Source organism: Lagenorhynchus albirostris, chromosome 8 (assembly GCF_949774975.1).
Source record: "Lagenorhynchus albirostris chromosome 8, mLagAlb1.1, whole genome shotgun sequence".
Classification (NCBI taxonomy): domain Eukaryota; kingdom Metazoa; phylum Chordata; class Mammalia; order Artiodactyla; family Delphinidae; genus Lagenorhynchus; species Lagenorhynchus albirostris.
In genome coordinates, this window is record NC_083102.1 from 50,819,231 (window position 1) to 50,836,673 (window position 17,443).

The window sequence follows — 17,443 nt, forward strand, 5'->3', positions numbered from 1 at the left end:
TGACTGTATTTGCATTTACATGTCTATCTCTACCACAAAATTAGTGGGTTCTCTGAGGGCAGAAATGTCATCTTATTTATCTTTGAACTCTAATTTTTATTATTATGCCAAACATACTGCAGTTAACATTTATTGCATGTAATTAAAAAAATTGTAGTTTCTCATTGTTGTAATGTAATTTTGCCCTATATATTTACACTTCATGGTAAGATCCCCACACCAGGAAGGCCTTGCTCAACTGCACAGTTAATGGCCTGAACTTCATCCTCCATCCCGGTCCTTTCACCTCTTTTATAGCCAAACATCAAGCTCTTTAAGTTCAAACTTAAAAAAAAAAAAAAAAAGTCACAGTTAAATGAAAAGGCATTTACAGATATTTATTTTTCTTCAGGTCAGTTAGCATCGATGGGCTTAGAGCTAAAAACTATGTGACAAGCTTCCAGACACAATGGAAGGCTGAGCACACATGCCTACACTGTCTCCCTTCTGAGGTCCCACTGACATGACAGAATCCATGCTTTTTAAAAAGAACAGAACACCAACAGTACTAGAGGTGAGATGGGAGAGAAATGAAAGATTAGAAACCAGAAATTTTAGGAAATACTAGAAGTCAGAAAGCTGGTGAAGAGGCTTGCATGTCTAGCAAAAAGATGGACTTGAAAATCTAAAGTAATTCTCTCACAAAATGCCTAGAAATGCTAACCAAAGTACCAAAAACATCCTCTCAAGTACAAGAGTAAGTCCTCAAGAAACTCCTCATGCGCCAACATGAAGAGGATAAAAACAAACTGGTAAGCATGTGCTTGAGTCATGGCTGCATGGAGTGTTTGCAGATTTCAGTACCTAGTTCAGAAGCAGCAGTTTAGGCCTTGGTCTGTTCAAAAAGAAGAACTGCCAATTAGACCCCTCCATATAGATCAGGGATGTTACAGGACTAAGCCCCACCTGGTAAAAGAGTGGCCTAGCAAAGCTGTCCCTGTTGGCCAAGGAAGACAACGAGGAAATGAACCTTTTTCAGCTTGAACTCTGTATTCGGGGGCAAATACCACCTGAGAATTTGTAACCACAGCCTACTCTCAAGGATTCAGGGTTCCAACATACCTACCTAGTTCAGAAAACCCCAAGCTGAGAAATTACACAGGTGCCAAAGAAAACCTTTAGCAAATCTTCCCTGGAGGAATGTGTCCCCTAACCAGGCTGCACAGAATCCCTTGAATAAAACCCTGCCAAGCATGAGCTCACAATTCGAAAATAACAAAAAAAGCTCATGAGAAAAAAAAAAAAAGAAATAGGTAATTGAAAACACAAGAGTAATACTATCATAAAGGAATGCAGGTAAGATTGAATAAATGTTGTAATCTAAGCCATCAGAGGTAAGCGCAGTTCTTCCCAAGTGGATTTTTTTCTGGGCCTCCCTTGAGAAGTGCATGTTTGCTCAAATATTCTTCTTTTATAGTAGAGTCAATAGTTACTGGGTAAAGTTGAAAAAATAGACACATGTTTTCTAAGACACACAGCATAATTTTAAAATTTACAAAACTCTCACCCAGGGTAAGTACCGCTCCCCTCCCCAGGAGCACATGGAAATGTGTGAGGGCATCTTGGATGCTCCAATGGCTGTGGTAGAGAACAGGGGCGCTAAACTTTAAGTGGTGCTCAGCACAACCCCACAAGACAAAGCACAGTACTGCCAAAGATGCCAAAGAGCAATTGTTGAGAAACACTTTACTGATATGACTAAATCTGAAGCTATTATCAACGAATAACGCTATGAAGTAAAACTGGGAACAGAAAATTTGAAACTTTCATTGTACATTCATCCTTCTGTACTATTTTAACTGTTTATCATTAATATTTTTAAAAAATTAAAAATAAATTTATATAAACAAGTAATGGGAGGGACAGCTGTCCTGCTCATCAGTCAACATAGATCTCTCCTTTTAGATAAACTAGGTTGCTCAGCACACCAAGGATAAAAGCAGTGCATCAGACTACCCTACAATTCCTAGACTCAGAAGAGCAGTCCTTCCAGCATTTAAATATTTCTTAGCCAAAGTATCTCCTGAATTAAAACAGACTTACTGACGCTGGTTGTGTGCTCATGCAGTGAGGATCCGAAACCTCTTTTGTGAGGCAGCAGCTGCAACTGCAGTGCTCTCCACGGCTGAAAGAAGCCCAAGGAAGGAGTCAAGACTCAAAACAATAACTACGCACATTTGAAGTGGTGGGGTAGGATGGTTCTGTTGTGCAGTTCCAGAATATGTCGCTTAACAAGCCAATGAAAGCCTCTTTTTAACAAGTGATCTATCAGTGAGGCAGATCAGTTTTAGACTGACGGAAGGTCAATTAATGAAACATTTGCACAGATGAAAATGGAAGATTAAGATATAAGTGATGTGTACTACAAGTAGACAGAAAACATTTACTACAAAAAAAACCCCCTACACTTACTCCAGAACTTCGCTTCTCAAAGATGACAAATTTTCAACACACACACACACACACAATACGGATCCATCACATCCTGACTACTACATAATTTCTTTATACTTTTGCTTTCCCTCCCTATTCCTTTCCTGTACACAGAGTGCTAGTACAGCTGACCCTTGAGCAATGGGGGTTTGAACTGTGTGGGTCCACTTACACGTGGATATTTTTCAATAGTAAATACTACAGTACTACACGATCCATGGTTGGTTGAATCCACAGGTGCTGAGGACCAATGATAAATATCCAGACTATCAGCCCCTACACCCCACCACCCACCATGTTATTCAACGGTCAACTGTACACACAGGCATATTGCACTTATATTTTAAGTGCAGTAATGGCCAATATGTTTAGATGAACATCAACTTGAGGTATGTTAAGGAAAAAAATAAACCGGTTCCTAATGTTTTTCACTTATCATTATGAAACCATTCTAATACCTTTTAAAATACCTTTTCATATGCAACTGTTTTATGGAGGGTAATCTTTATCTATAAGCAGGGATAAAATTATTCTAAAAGAAATAACTCCTAGATGGTTTTTCTAGGAGTTAAACATTTCATTTAAATGAACTTGTATAATAGAAGATTACAACAGTTTCAAATATCGTCAGAAAAAAAATTACCTTGCACGAAAATATTAGAATGGATACAAATATCATCAGAAAAAAAAAACCTGGACTCTAAGAACTAGCTCAACCCAGACCTGGGACTTGAAGCACATGAAAAAGCCTTCTTACAAAAGAAAGTACTTAAGAAATCGCATCACGAGGCCCTCAGAATTTGAAAATAGGGTGATCCCTCAAGAATTAAATTAGTAAAAGGAAACACAAGATACATAGTCCTAGCAGAAAAATGTCACCCTAAGAGAAGACAGATCGAAGTATTTGGAAATATTTGTCTAATCAAAGTATCCAAGATATAGCCGTAGGATAAGAACACAATAAAGAAAACAGTGACAATCAAGTGTACTGTAAGCTGTGGGAAGAAAGTGTGTTAACAGAAGGCAATACCTGGTCAAATCTAGAAAAAAGGAAATAATAAATTGACCAGGTCTCTAAAATTCCCCGGGAAGAACTTGCCTACTCCATATTCCAGGGTTTCTCAATCTTGGCATTACTGGCATTTTGGTCCCTTGTTATGGGGGACCATCCTATGAATTGTTTAGTAGCATCCTTGGCCTCCAAGCACTAGATGCTAATAAGCACCTTTATCCAAACTGTGACAACCAAAAATCTTCAGATATTACCAAATATCCCATGGGAAACAAAACTGCCCCCCTTAAAGAATCAGTGGTATATTTTAGAATATACATTGATCACACTGAAATACAATATACACAATTACACAATATACACTGAAATACAATGCAAACCAAGCTAATAAAGTTTGACGTTTCTAGCATCAAAATCACCTCACTTTTCTTGATCACCCAGTAAATGTCTCATAATAATTTGGCTTTCTAGAGAAAGTATCATCATGGTTGCAAGAGGTATTTACTATATGGCTTTTTGATAAATTAAAAAAAAGAAAATGTCAGAGAGAAAGGCCCATGACCATTCTTTATATATGCCTTCTGATAATAAAATTGAAATCACATACTTCTCATATTTCCCCACAACTTCTAACAGTTTTAATTGTTTTTCAGGCATTTGAATGCTTTTAAAATTTAATATTCCTGGTGTAATATTCTTATCATCTTCATCAGTACTATCAGCGTCTTGCTTTTCTAAGTTTCCCTTTTTCCTAATTTTTAGTTTCTCTGTCCCTCCCCTCCAGGACAACACGCACACAGCGCCTCCATCATCATTATCGTAAATACTCTTCCTTTGAAAGTTAACAGTATATCATGCTGGTCCAAATATAATTTGACTTACTAGTTAATACCCAGGTAAGTGGTCTCAAAAGAACTTTTCTATCCTTTAATAATAATAAAAAGGGTCAAATATAGTTGAGAACAGCCTGTTTAAATCTAAGGAATGTAACAACTTACTTAAAAATAAGAACCTAAATGAACCTTTAAAACAAGAACAGGGCTTATCTTGGGAAAAGATCCCTAAACCCTGAAAATCCAGGGACTGTCCTTTGCCTAGGAATCCCTTGAAAACTACCTTGAAAAATACCTCTATATTCCATTTGATCAGCCACAGTGAATTCACAATTTCCCTGTATTCATCTTATACTCCCCGTTCTCTCTGCCACCTGTCTTCCAAGCTCTCGTTGCTTCACCTTTAAATTACCACTGCCAAGTCTTCTACTACTATTCTCTTCTTTGCTGTAATCCACTCAGCATAAGACTATCACACAGATCACGTTAAAACATCATTTTAATGACAATACTGTATTAGAAAAAGAGAGCTTTCTGCCATCTGGAAATGCTTAAATTTCTCTTTTAAAAATCTAGCCTGGCGCTTCCCTGGTGGCGCTGTGGTTGAGAGTCCGCCTGCCGATGCAGGGGACGCGGGTTCGTGCCCAGGTCTGGGAAGATCCCACATGCCACGGAGCGGCTGGGCCCGTGACCCATGGCCGCTGAACCTGCGCGTCCGGAGCCTGTGCTCTGCAACAGGAGAGACCACCACAACAGTGAGAGGCCTGCATACCGCAAAAAAAAAAAAAAAAAAATCTAGCCTTCCATCTATTCAACTGAACTCCTCTACTCTCTAATACAAACTCTGTCCTGACTACATTGATCTTTTTACTTCCTATACCTACAACCACATTATCTCATTCCCACCCAAATGCCTTCATTCATGTTACCTCACCCAACAATATTCTTTTTTTCTTGGCTATTCAATACTGAATCAATTGATGGCCCCCTTCTTGCTTTTTTTTTTTTTTTTTTTTTTTTTTTTTTTGCAGTACACGGGCCTCTCACTGTTGTGGCTTCTCCCGTTGCGGATCACGGGCCCAGCTGCTCCGCGGTATGTGGGATCCTCCCGGACCGGGGCACAAACCCGTGTCCTCTGCATCAGCAGGCGGACTCTCAACCACTGCGCCACCAGGGAAGCCCCCACTTCTTGCTTTTTTACAATCAAAGTTTTAGAGTTAAAAGCATCTTAGGACATATCTCAAAAATTAATCCAATCAAATGAGCAGCAAGTCCCTCCCTACAGATAAGAATTTCTTTTCTTAAACTATCTCAAAACTTACAGTCTGCTGCACAGGATAAACCACTACTTATATGCTAATTTCTGAGGTTTCCTAATTTGCTTAATAATAAATATCAAGCATTGCCTAAAATCATGGGACAATGCTTGGCTGAGGGGACACAAAGACCATTTCTTCCCTCAAACAGCGATATAAAGTAAACTTCATATTATGTGAAATTCCAGTATATACATATATACACAGATTTACTTTTGGTAAAGATTTCTACTTGAGTGTAACAAATTCTAAGCTGTTGTTTCTGGAGATATTTTGGAAGAGAGGGAACTGCAGGTTTGGAAGGGAAATAAAGAGATGGCAGAGTAGAAGATATTTGCTGGGCACTCCTAAAAGAGATAGAAACAGAGACAAAACAAATTTCCAGCCTTTGATCTAGAATCACAGTCTGTTGGGAAGGAGAGAACAGAGATGAGAATGGAAGGACAATCAGCGCCAAGTCAGTGTCCCACTATGTCACGTTCTGACATGAACTGGCATGAAGTTACCACGGACCGAAAGGAACTATAAATACCCACTTGGCTATAGCGAGCTGAGTTAAATAAAGGTTACTAAAAGCTTATTCTTTTACCTCAAATATCCAAGTTATACTATCTCTAAAACAACAGTTAGAAACACAAGTTGAAGTTAGTAACCTTTAAGTGAAAATAAGAAAGGCTCTGAATAAGATGTTCTAAAAAATGCTTCTTAGGATTTATGAAGCATTTCCTGTCCCCCGCTACCCCAAGACTGGAAATCCTGAAACATTTCTTTCAAGGAAGTAGTGGTAAATGGAAACTAGTTGTATAGTACCCGGGATCTCCAAACGGAATTAAATGTCATCGATAATTTGTTTGATATATTTAATGTTTTAACTGGGAGGACATTAAAAGTTTATAAGGTTTTTAAGGGTTCATTCACAATCTCAGACTCCTTAATCCTATTTCCCCCACAACAGTTTAAATTCCTTCAGGGAAAATTTCTCTACCTTGGGTTTCTCAAGAACCCAGTGCTAAGGATGGCAAGCACATACTGTGATGGCTTTGCCCATGTGCCTCCCAGAGTGTTCCAACCTTCTTAAAAACGTGGTTTAGGGCTTCCCTGGTGACGCAGTGATTGAGAGTCCGCCTGCCGATGCAGGGAACACGGGTTCGTGACCCAGTCCGGGAAGATCCCACATGCCGCGGAGCGGCTAGGCCCGTGAGCCATGGCCGCTGAGCCTGCACGTCTGGAGCCTGTGCTCCGCAAAGGGAGAGGCCACAGCAGTGAGAGGCCTGCGTACCGCAAAAAAACAAAAACAAACAAACAAACAAAAAACATCTGAATCAACTTATATAAAATTACGCATGACCATCATTTACTTTCTAAAATAAGCAACTTCAATGAATTAAATTTCTTTAACTCAGCTACCCAAGTTTCTTATACCAAAGTCCCAGACAGGATATTTAATAGATGAATAAAAAGGCAAATAGTTTTATGTAAAATGAAACTTCCTGTAAAACATTTTATTGTATGTATATAAAAATACATATTCAAGGTAAAATAAAGACAAATCCACTTGAAGACAGCAACATTCATTCCAAATACTAAAGAATTCCTATTATATGATAAATGGACCATTATGAACATATAATAAGTATGGTCATTTTCTTCATTCCAAACAAAGTGCTACATTTTCAAACACTACTTACTTCTTTAGATTTTAGGGGGAAAGCAGGAGGAAAACTCAGGATTGTGTGAATTTTATAAAAATTTTAGATTACATTGGAAGGAATTTTTGAGGTTACATAGTCATCTTTCCATCCAATATTTAACTTGCCTTTGTAAACACACTGAAATGTCATATAAAAATAAGACTTATTAACTTTAGTCAACAGCACATAACTTACTGGACTACTTTAAAAGCAAAGTTCTTTTAAAAAATATTTACTAACAGACATAGCTCTTACACTGGAAAGAAAAAAGTGAAAGTATGAATCAAGCAAAGGCACTGAAGACATATTTGTTCAACAAATATTATCCACTGTACATGTAACACTGTACCAAACAGTAAGAGAAGAAAAGGATACTGATATTTACTGTACCAGACTCTGTGCTAGACACTTTACATATATTATCCAATTAAAATCTTACACCAACCCTATAAAGTAGATGTTATAATCCCTATTTTAGAGATAAGGTATATTGAGTTTAGTAGTAACACCAGAATCTCTGCCAGCAAGTGTATTGTTTATACCACACAGAGCTCTGTGTCCTGAACAAAGTAAAAGAGCTGGAAGTTGGAAAAACTGGAATTACAACCCATATCGCTAACTATCTTGCCTTGCTGAGTAAAAAAATAATAAAGTACCCAGTTTCAAGAAACTGTATCATTTCACTATATAAGAAACAGTGAAAATGTTTTGCTAGTAAGCAAAACCCCAAATAATATTTGTTACAGTTAATGAAAAGTAACTCAAGCATTAAGATGGTAACAGCAATAAAGTAATTTATAAACTGTCATTATAGTATTAAAATTTTCTAAAACTTCCAAAAATCTGGAAGTAACTGTGACAATAGCTCTCACCGTATCACCAGATGAGAAGCTATTTAAATGAGCTACAACTGGAAGATGAACTTGCAATATCTTAGAGAGCCATTCTTTTCTGTACGAAATTGGATTTCTTTATACACATACACGTGCGCGCGCACACACACATCATATATATATATATATGTTGTATTTGATACAAGACCATGAGAGTTATATTATTCTTCATATGAAAACCAAGTTGAATGCTTTGGAAAAACCCAAAGAAAGCAAGTGACAAAACAAGAAAACAAAAAATCCAAATTGTTGTATAATTAAGTGTAAGCAAGACACCTGTAAACAATCCAGGAGTCACAAAACACTACAAGGATCCTACACTCAGATTCCTTCACAAACTTTTAAGTTTTTGCTCCTAAGTTAGGATCACTGATAATACACAAGTTTATATAAGAATGTTGACCCAGAGCTCCAGTCAAAAGATATCCATGTCTTAGTCCTTGGAACCTGTGAATGTTACATTATTTGCAAAAGGGATCTTTGTAGCTGTGATTAAGGATCCTGTGATGGGGAGATTATCCTGGAACAATAGGGGGGCCTCATATGTGTCCTTATAAGAGAGAGGCAAGGAGAGAGTTCTCCTTCTCTCCCACACAGGAAAATGTGATAAGAACAGAGCTGAGAGAGATTTGCAATTCTGCCCTTGAAGACTGGAGTGATGCACCCACAAGCCAAGGAATTCTGGCACCACCAGCAACTGTAGAAGAAGCAAGGGACATAGTCTTTTCTTAAGCTTTTGCAGGGAGCACCCTGTTTTGGCCCAATGATACTGATTTCAGATGTCTGGCCTCCAAAACTGTGAGAGAATAAACTTCTTTTGTTTTGAGCCACCAAGTTTGTGGCAATTTGTTACAGCAGCCACAGGAAACTAACTCAATCAGAAAAGCGTTTTTGATTTTTAAAAAACTGTTGATAAGCAAATGAGATAATGTGTGGAGAACACTTAGCAAAGCTCCTGAAACATAGTAAGGATTCAAATATATTGTCGATGCCATTATCGATACTAAGTCAACTCTGTCTAAGCTCCAAGCTCTTGGTAGCAAGAGGAAAAAATAAGGATGTTCAAACAGTAAAACAGGGGAATACATACACAAGACTCAGGAGTGAAAACACATGAATCAGCCCCTCATATAATGTGTACCTACCAGCTATGTCAGTGTTACGTTATAATTTGTCCTATACTGAAAAGATAAATGGTGGATGAGGCCAGCCAAAGACAGCTTCTTGGGGGAGGCAAGCTTAAACGTTTATTAGCAGAGAAGAAACAAGGGGGCAAAGAAGGGGAAAGCATGAAAGTGAGCAAAGCAATTGAAATCAATTAGATGCTTGTAGAGCTATCAATCTGGCTAAAGTAGAGACCAAGGTGAGACAGACCTTCTGAGGTTAGTTACCTAAATGGTAAAGGACCATAAAAGCTATGCTGACTGATTCAGTCGTTAAAAAGAATATTTTATAGGATGTGTTATTTTACAAATATTGGCTCTTGGGGGTTTAAAAAATATAAACATGCTCTGGCCCCACTCCAGACCTACTAAGTTAGAATCCTTTGGTGTGAGATAACTCTAAAGGATTCTGATACCCACTCAGGTAGAGAATCCCTGTATCAGAGCCAATTCGTGGCAAAAGACCTACAGAATTAAAGTCTCATGAAGGATATAATGTATCCTCAAAGTATGCAATCAACTAAATCAACAGCACTTTCCTAGGTTAAAACTTCTCCCAAGATGTAGCCCCTCTGGGTTCCACCACAGACTTTCTATAAATCCCTCACTCTTTACTTTTCCTTTCCTAAGCATGTGGCCCTGATCTGCTCAGTCATCTTCCTCACGCTTTCTCACAAATTTTTCTAGAAAGGTCCATGAATTTCAGCTGCCCTCCCCCATCTTTCCACAACATTTTTCCCACCCAACTAAGATCTAACAATATTTCATAGAACAAAGTAACCATGTAGAAGTTCCATTAATATATTATATAATAAACTTATAAAAGTGTTCTATGACCATTTATTGCAATAAAATCTGAAGTACATATATTAAGTGAAATTATAAATCATTTTTTACAAAAGATTTCCAAAAGCATAAAATTATAAAGTGGCTATAAAAAGCCAATAAGCTAAGCCCTGTTCACGTCAATCTTTACTTAAGTGTTACTAAGTAGCTAACAAAGTACAAGGCTCTGAAAAGATACAAAGTATATGGAAATCTCAGTGATTTAGACACAAACTTCACCAGTACTAGAGTAGAAGAAAAGGAGATCTGGGAAGGGGAACTGAATATGATCCTTAAAAAAAAATCTCCTTTGTGTGTGTGTTGGGGGGCGGGGTGTGTGTGTGTGTGTAATCTTTTTTTTTTTTTTTTTTGCAGTACACGGGCCTCTCACTGTTATGGCCTCTCCGGTTGTGGAGCACAGGCTCCGGATGCGCAGGCTCAGCCGCCATGGCTCACGGGCCCAGCCGCTCCGCGGCATGTGGGATCTTCCCGGACCGGGGGCACGAATCCGTGTCCCCTGCATCCAGGGAAGCCCTTGTTTCTTAGAATCTTGCTGGCTTTACCTTAGCCTGGGTTTATTTCATGATTAAAGCCAAAAATAAAGCAACACAAGTTAGTGTTCAGGTAAATAAGTTAGTTCTTTCCTCTCCCATAAGCTACACCAATTTATACATATTCCCAGGTAGTTCTTTTTACCTCAGTAATCTTCAGAAATTTCAATCACATCAAATTCTATTGATATATACTTCCACCAGCAATGCGTGAGAACATCTGTTAGCCTCTCTCCTCTTCAAAAGTACTATCAGAGGGGCTTCCCTGGTGGCGCAGTGGTTGAGAGTCTGCCTGCCGATGCAGGGGACATGGGTTCGTGCCCCGGTCCGGGAAGATTCCACATGCAGCGGAGCGGCTGGGCCCGTGAGCCATGGCCGCTGAGCCTGCGTGTCCGGAGCCTGTGCTCCGCAAAGGGAGAGGCCACAACAGTGAGAGGCCCGCGTACAGCAAAAAAAAAAAAAAAAAAAAAAAAAGTACTATCAGATAACCAAGGACCTACTGTATAGCACAGGGAACTCTGCTCAATACTCTGTAATAATCTAAATGGGAAAAGAATTTGAAAAGGGATACATGTATATGTATAACTGAATCTGTGTACACCTGAAACTAACACAACATTGTTAATCAACTATACTCCGATATAAAATAAAAAATTTTTAAATGTACTATCAAACTTTTTTGATCTGTCAATCTAATAGGTGAAAATAGTATCTCATAGTTTAAATTTTTGATATTTATATTGTGTGTGAGGTTGAATATCTTGATATATATGTTTAAGAACGATCTGAATTTCCTTTTCTGTGAATTATCTGTTCATGATCTTTGCCCACTTTATGGTTGGTCTTTTTCTTATCAATTTGCAGGTACTCTTCATATATTAAGGAAGTTAGCTTTTTGTCTGTTATACAAGTTGCAAATATTTTCCTCAGTTCATGCCACTTTCTTTCCTTCATGTATATATTATCCTCAACCAAATGGTAAATTCCTTCCATAAAAGGACATTTCTTTTATATAAACCCAGGACAGTGCTTTTCAAATCTTCCAACTACATATAGCAGCAAAATTTAAAAGAGGGGAAACCAGCCTTTTGGGGGGGGTAGTCAAGGGTGAAAATGAATTATTACTGCAGCACCTATTTGGGTTGACTGCCCAATCCTATTTCACATGATTACAGCAAGTACAAGCAAGTTCTAATAACATGGTATAGTTTGCTGAACAGGGGAGGGATGGGTGCTGGATGAATCTGTTTCCTGTTGTCTGGGCTGGTGCAGGGAACATTTAGGAGCTGCTGGTGGCCATCTATTACGAGGACTAGGAAGTGGTCCTCTACAGCATTAGAAGACGTGAAGCAAATGCACAGTGAAGAGTAAAGAGAAGAGATGAAGTGTATCCAGCTGGCACTGGAGTCCCAGAGTCCGAACCCTTGGATTCCTTTAGGCACTCCTGCATCTTTACAGTATATCTCACTTTTTGTTCATACCAGTTAGAATGGATTTCTATTACTTACAGCCAAAAGTGGCCTACTTACTACAACTATCATCTACTCAAATCATTTCATAAAGGAACATTTTAACACCAAAGCCTCAGGAGGGATAGAACCTCAAATTTTAAAAAAAAGGTTTATGTTTAATGACAGCTGTGTGCCAGGAACAAGTCTAAGTTCTTGGCATATACTGTTAAACAAGAGAAAAAAAATCACTGTTCTAATGGACCTTGCATTATAGTGAGAGTATACAGATAATAAAATAAAAATACAATTTCAGATATGATAAACAGTTTGCAGAAAAAAATTTAAGTAATGGGATACAGGGAAATGAGGATGGTGCCATTCTGACAGGGTGGTTAGATAATAATGCTCATCTGATAATGTAATTGAACTGAAGCCTGAAATGATGAGGAGCCAGTTGTGTCATGCTTTAGGATGAGAATTCCAGGCAGAGGGAACAGACCTAAGTCAGGAACAAGCCATGACATTTCTGAGGGAAAAAAAGAAGGGCAGTGTAGGTGGAATATAGTGAACAAGGGGGAATAATAAAGAAGTGGTAATGGAGTAACTGATCTAAGAGGAAAAAGCGTAAGTTGGTAAAGTAAGTAGGAATCAGACCATGTATAGGAACTAGTAGGCAGAGGAAAGGATTTGAAAATAACTTCAGCTTTATGAAAAACTCACTACATTGTCTTTAATTCTCATTTTGCTTTGCATCAGTGATAACTTTACAGACCTTTAGAAACTACTTCCCAAGTATTAAACACAATGTTGAGGTTAGCTAGGAATGAGCATTTCCTAAGCAGAAAATATCTCTTCTGGAGGATTATGAAATGTTTTAAGAAAAAAATGCAAAGCCATCTTAAAAAAGAAGAAACTAGGAAAGATGGTAGAAACTACTTCAAATTCTGTACTACTTATACTGTGAATGAATCTATATACTATGATCAAGGCTGCACAAAGGTCTTAAAGAAGAACTTAAAAACTTAAGTCCTTTCTAAACTACTATAAAAATAACATCCTTTGCTAAGTTCACTATTATTGAATTGGACATTAACAAAGTTAAATATTGTCAGAAGAGAAAACTGGAAACTAGACTTCTTTGACTTTATTGTACCTCTTGAGAATAGCTACAGCTTAACAGTCAACAAAGTTGTGGGTTTCGATCTTATCTCTATTACTAAGATAAAGGAAGAACTTCCCCTATGTGATAAAAATTAGGTACAAAGGATGCTTCAATATCTTTTCCTCTGAAAGCTTTTTAAATTAGGAGAACAATCAGCTTTAAGAGGTTTGGATACAGTACAGCTCACATAAGATGGTGTTCTCTCCAGATCTTTCCGGACAACTAATATCTATATACGCAAAGCAAGTAATTAAACCTGCACTGCTTCTAAGATTAATATCAGTAAAGTCAGATCTTTGAAAGCTCTAATGTATTCATGAATCTCATCTTTCACTATGTTAGATATTTAGTTAGCCCACGTAACCAAAAAGTAGACTGTTAATAACACAATCTATAAAGAGAGGTACTTTTTGAGTGTGGTGTGAGTTAAAGAAATAAAAGTCATTTAGACACCTTGATCAAGACTTGATTCTGAGGGCATCCTCCTCAACGCATTTGCAGCAGTTTGGCAAAGTGCTCAGGGATTATTAGTAGCGGTGTATGGGAGGGAGGGATACGGTCAACCTAAATTGTAAAGTCTCCCCCCAGTGGTCTCACATACAAATAACAGGAAGAGTTGGGAAATGATCGCAGCTTCTGTGAGACTGACCAAAAGTAATCTATGCAGAATCCGGTAACTACAATGAAGAAATCAAATCTTTAATTCAATACTAGCACCATATCAGTGAAGAGACCTCGTATGCTTTTCTGCTCTTATGATATCATAAATGTGAACACTATTTTTGGAAGGAAAGAATCTATAGGTTCTTTTTTCTCAGTATAATTTTTTAGGAATAATTTAATGATATCCTCAGCCCAGCCCAGTATTTGTTTTATCTAATGGGCAGGTGTTCATTCCTCCAGAAATAAATACGAGCACATCCCTTGCAAGTTAACTCCGTCTACCTGAAGTGATGTTCTGATACAAATTTAGTCACTTACCAAATGAACCACCTTGTTAAAGAAAATTATAACCAGTGCTAAAAACCTAATGTCTAATTTGCAAGACACTCTTTTTAAAAAACCACCTAGGACTAGGTAATTTATAATACAGCGAGTGACATAAAAAGTACAAATGGCTCCTCTTGTCTCTTTTAATATTTATTTTCTTGGTGTTTTTATAATTAGGTAGCCTTTGACCGGCACTAACCCTGTATTATTTGTAACTTGCAATAATTTTCTGATGTTACTTTTAACAAAGCTTGGATGTCAAAAAAGTGAAGGGCATTTAATTAAAATCTCAGTTGTCTTCTGCTCACCATCTATTATTAAATGGTAAAGTATATAAAGGGATGGTAAATGCTCAAACAACTTCAGTTTTAAAAGCAGAGTATAGATAACATACATGGAGTCTCACAATTATGATTTTCTTGGTTATCCCAAGCTAAAAAGGAGGGGTGGGGGGAGGAGGAAGAGAGCAGGCTGTGTAGTCTTCTGGAACAATTTCAGCCTTAAATGAGACTCAGGAAAAATGCAAACTGCTCCCATGAATGTTTAAGAAAAATATGATTCGTTTAAAAAAAAAATCCAACAGTTGGCCTACAGAACAACAAAAAATGACGCTGTCTTATATAGAGCTACCAGACTTGCTTAAGCCCCTAATTTTTCTAGTGTTCATATAATTTAAAATGTAAAAAAAGAAAAAATTCATTTTGAAATTCCAAGTGGAAAAGCAACTGAGTGGCATCAATTAGAAAATGACACACACAGACATCCCGGAATCGTTTTTTTTTTTTTTTTTTTTGCATAAAGATATTTAGTGTGCAATCTCTATAGGACAAAAACAGAGCTATTAAAAATGTTGCCACTTGTATATTATGTAACCCTAGTCTAAACTAAAAGCAGCATAGACCTTAAAGAGTAATACATTGTGCAAACGTCTATTTAAACATGAATTTAAATACATGACAGATTTCAGATACAGATGACCTCAAAAATGACACAATCCACAAAAGTTCTTTGTTTACTGTAATCAGGCCTCAGAAGACATGACTATAATCAGGCCTGATACAATAATACCGTGAGGTCTGTTGTTACACCTGCGTACTGCAACTATCTCCGCATTGGTTAACAGCGTGTTACCTCTCCTAAAATATTCGGCATACGGAAGTTTCCCAACGACCATCTGAAAGATTTCACTGGAAGGAATGGCTGCTAAACCATACTCCCATTGAAGAGCGATTTTAACGCACCTCCACTGTTCCGAGCCATATAACAAGACGACCAAGACAGGAAGCACAAAGTAAAATTCCAACCATCCCCAAAGGCATGGAAAAAGAGTAAAACGTGATTAGCTTGACCTTAACCAGCTGTTTATAAGTAATGCGGAGAATTTTCTGAGCTTCCCCATCAGCCTTCAATTACCTTCCTCGCCTGCCCCCACCCCCCTTTTACGTGCCCCAACGGATGGAAGTTGAATGGATGTAATCTCGAGCCGTAATCCAAGGAACTGGGGAAATTGAGACTAAACTCCCAAGAAAGTGTTAAAAAGTCCTTCTGCCAAAACACCCACCAACCAATCCACATCCTGTCATCACGCCGACCGTGAGATCCCTCCATCGACTCGCTCCTGGCCCTCCACCCCGCCAAAAAAGCAAAAAAAAAAAAAAAAAAAAACCCCAAAAAGCCACAAACAAAAAAAGCCAGCACCTTTCTGGTTCCAGACCAACGTACTCAGAATCGGAAAGCACTGCCTCAGCCGCAAACGCCTCCGGAGCAGCGTGTGCTCGGCCCAAAACCACTCTGGCCAAACAACTGGAGTCTCGTGCCTCGGAAGTGGCAGCAGAACTCGCCGAAAGCCTCCTCCCCCAAGAACTCGGAGCTCGAGAGGCAGCCAGAGGCCGGCGGAGTCGCCCCCACTGGGCACCGACTCCGAAGGTGTCAGTCACGGCAACCGCCGTCCCCGGCGCGGCTCTCCATTCATGCTTTAACGCCACTCTCGCCGCAGAGGGTGCAGGCGCCCGCGCCCGGCTCTCGGAGGGGGCCCCGCGCCCCCAGCCCCAGCCCTGCCCCCGCCCGGGCCGCGCCGGGGAGCGCGGATGGAGAGCGGGGCGCGGCAGCCGGCAGCATGGGCCAGACACGTTGCCGCGCTCGGCCGGCCAGCCCGCACGCCCGCAGCCCGGGAACCTGGGGCCCCGCAGAGCGCGCCCCTCCCGCGCGAGACGAGCCGAACAGCCCCCGCCGCCCGCCCGAGCCCAGGTGCCGAGGGGGCGGGGCGGGCCGGGGTCCCCGCGTGGCGCGAAGCCGCAAGCAACAGGGCGCCCCCCGGCCAGCTCGGCGCGCGGCTAGACCGTTACCCGAGAGACGTGGGGGCCCCGGCAACTCACCGGCTCGCACCTCGGCTTCCTCCGCGCCGCCGTCGCTCCCCTCCTCCCGCCGCCGCTGCTCTTCCTCAGCCGCAGACGCCGCCGAGCAGCCCCATCTACAAACTCCGGACTCGTAGTTGGGAACTGGAAATGCGGCTCTCACTCCCCTCCGCCTCCCTCTCTCTCCGCCCCCTCCGTCGCTCTCCACTCCGCCCGGCTCAGGTCGCCGGCGCCGCCGCCACCACCGCGCGCGCGGCCAGCCTCCCCTCAGCCGCCGTTCTCCTCCGCCTCCGCCAACGCCTCCGCCAACGCCTCCGCCTCCTCCTCCTCCCCCTCCCGCTGCCGCCGCCGCCGCCGCGGCGCGCTCTCTCCCGGCCTCGCGCGTGCGCCGGACGCCGGGGAGTGCGCGCTCGGGAGCGAGGAGGCGCCGCCGCCTCGGGGAAGCCGGGCCCCGCCCCTCCGGCCGCGGCGCGGCGACCAGGTGGGGCCCCCTCCGAGCGCCCGGAGACGGCGGCGTCCCGGCCAGATTCGCCGCCCGCGCCCCGCCGTCTCTACTGGGTCTCCCCGGTGCTGGCCCCGAGCCGCGCCCGCGAGAGGGTCACCAGACCCAATCCGCGCCGGGTCTTCCAGACCGAAATTGCCGTTGTCATTCAGCATTTATTGATGAGCAAGATTCTCCCCCCTGGGCGTTTTCGAAAGAGGCTCCTCCCGGCCCTTACCAAGAGTTACG

At 40.8% G+C, this 17,443-nt stretch overlaps 1 protein-coding gene across 1 annotated transcript in view; it reads right to left on the reverse strand.

The window, feature by feature from the left end:
• Positions 1–16,921, reverse strand: part of PALS2 (protein associated with LIN7 2, MAGUK p55 family member) — a 103,493-nt gene extending 86,572 nt beyond the window's left edge. The window contains exon 1 of the mRNA XM_060156058.1: positions 16,735–16,921. The gene's annotated coding sequence lies outside the window, so the exon portion shown is untranslated. The remainder of the gene's footprint in view (positions 1–16,734) is intronic.
• Between the last annotated feature and the right edge of the window lie 522 nt (positions 16,922–17,443).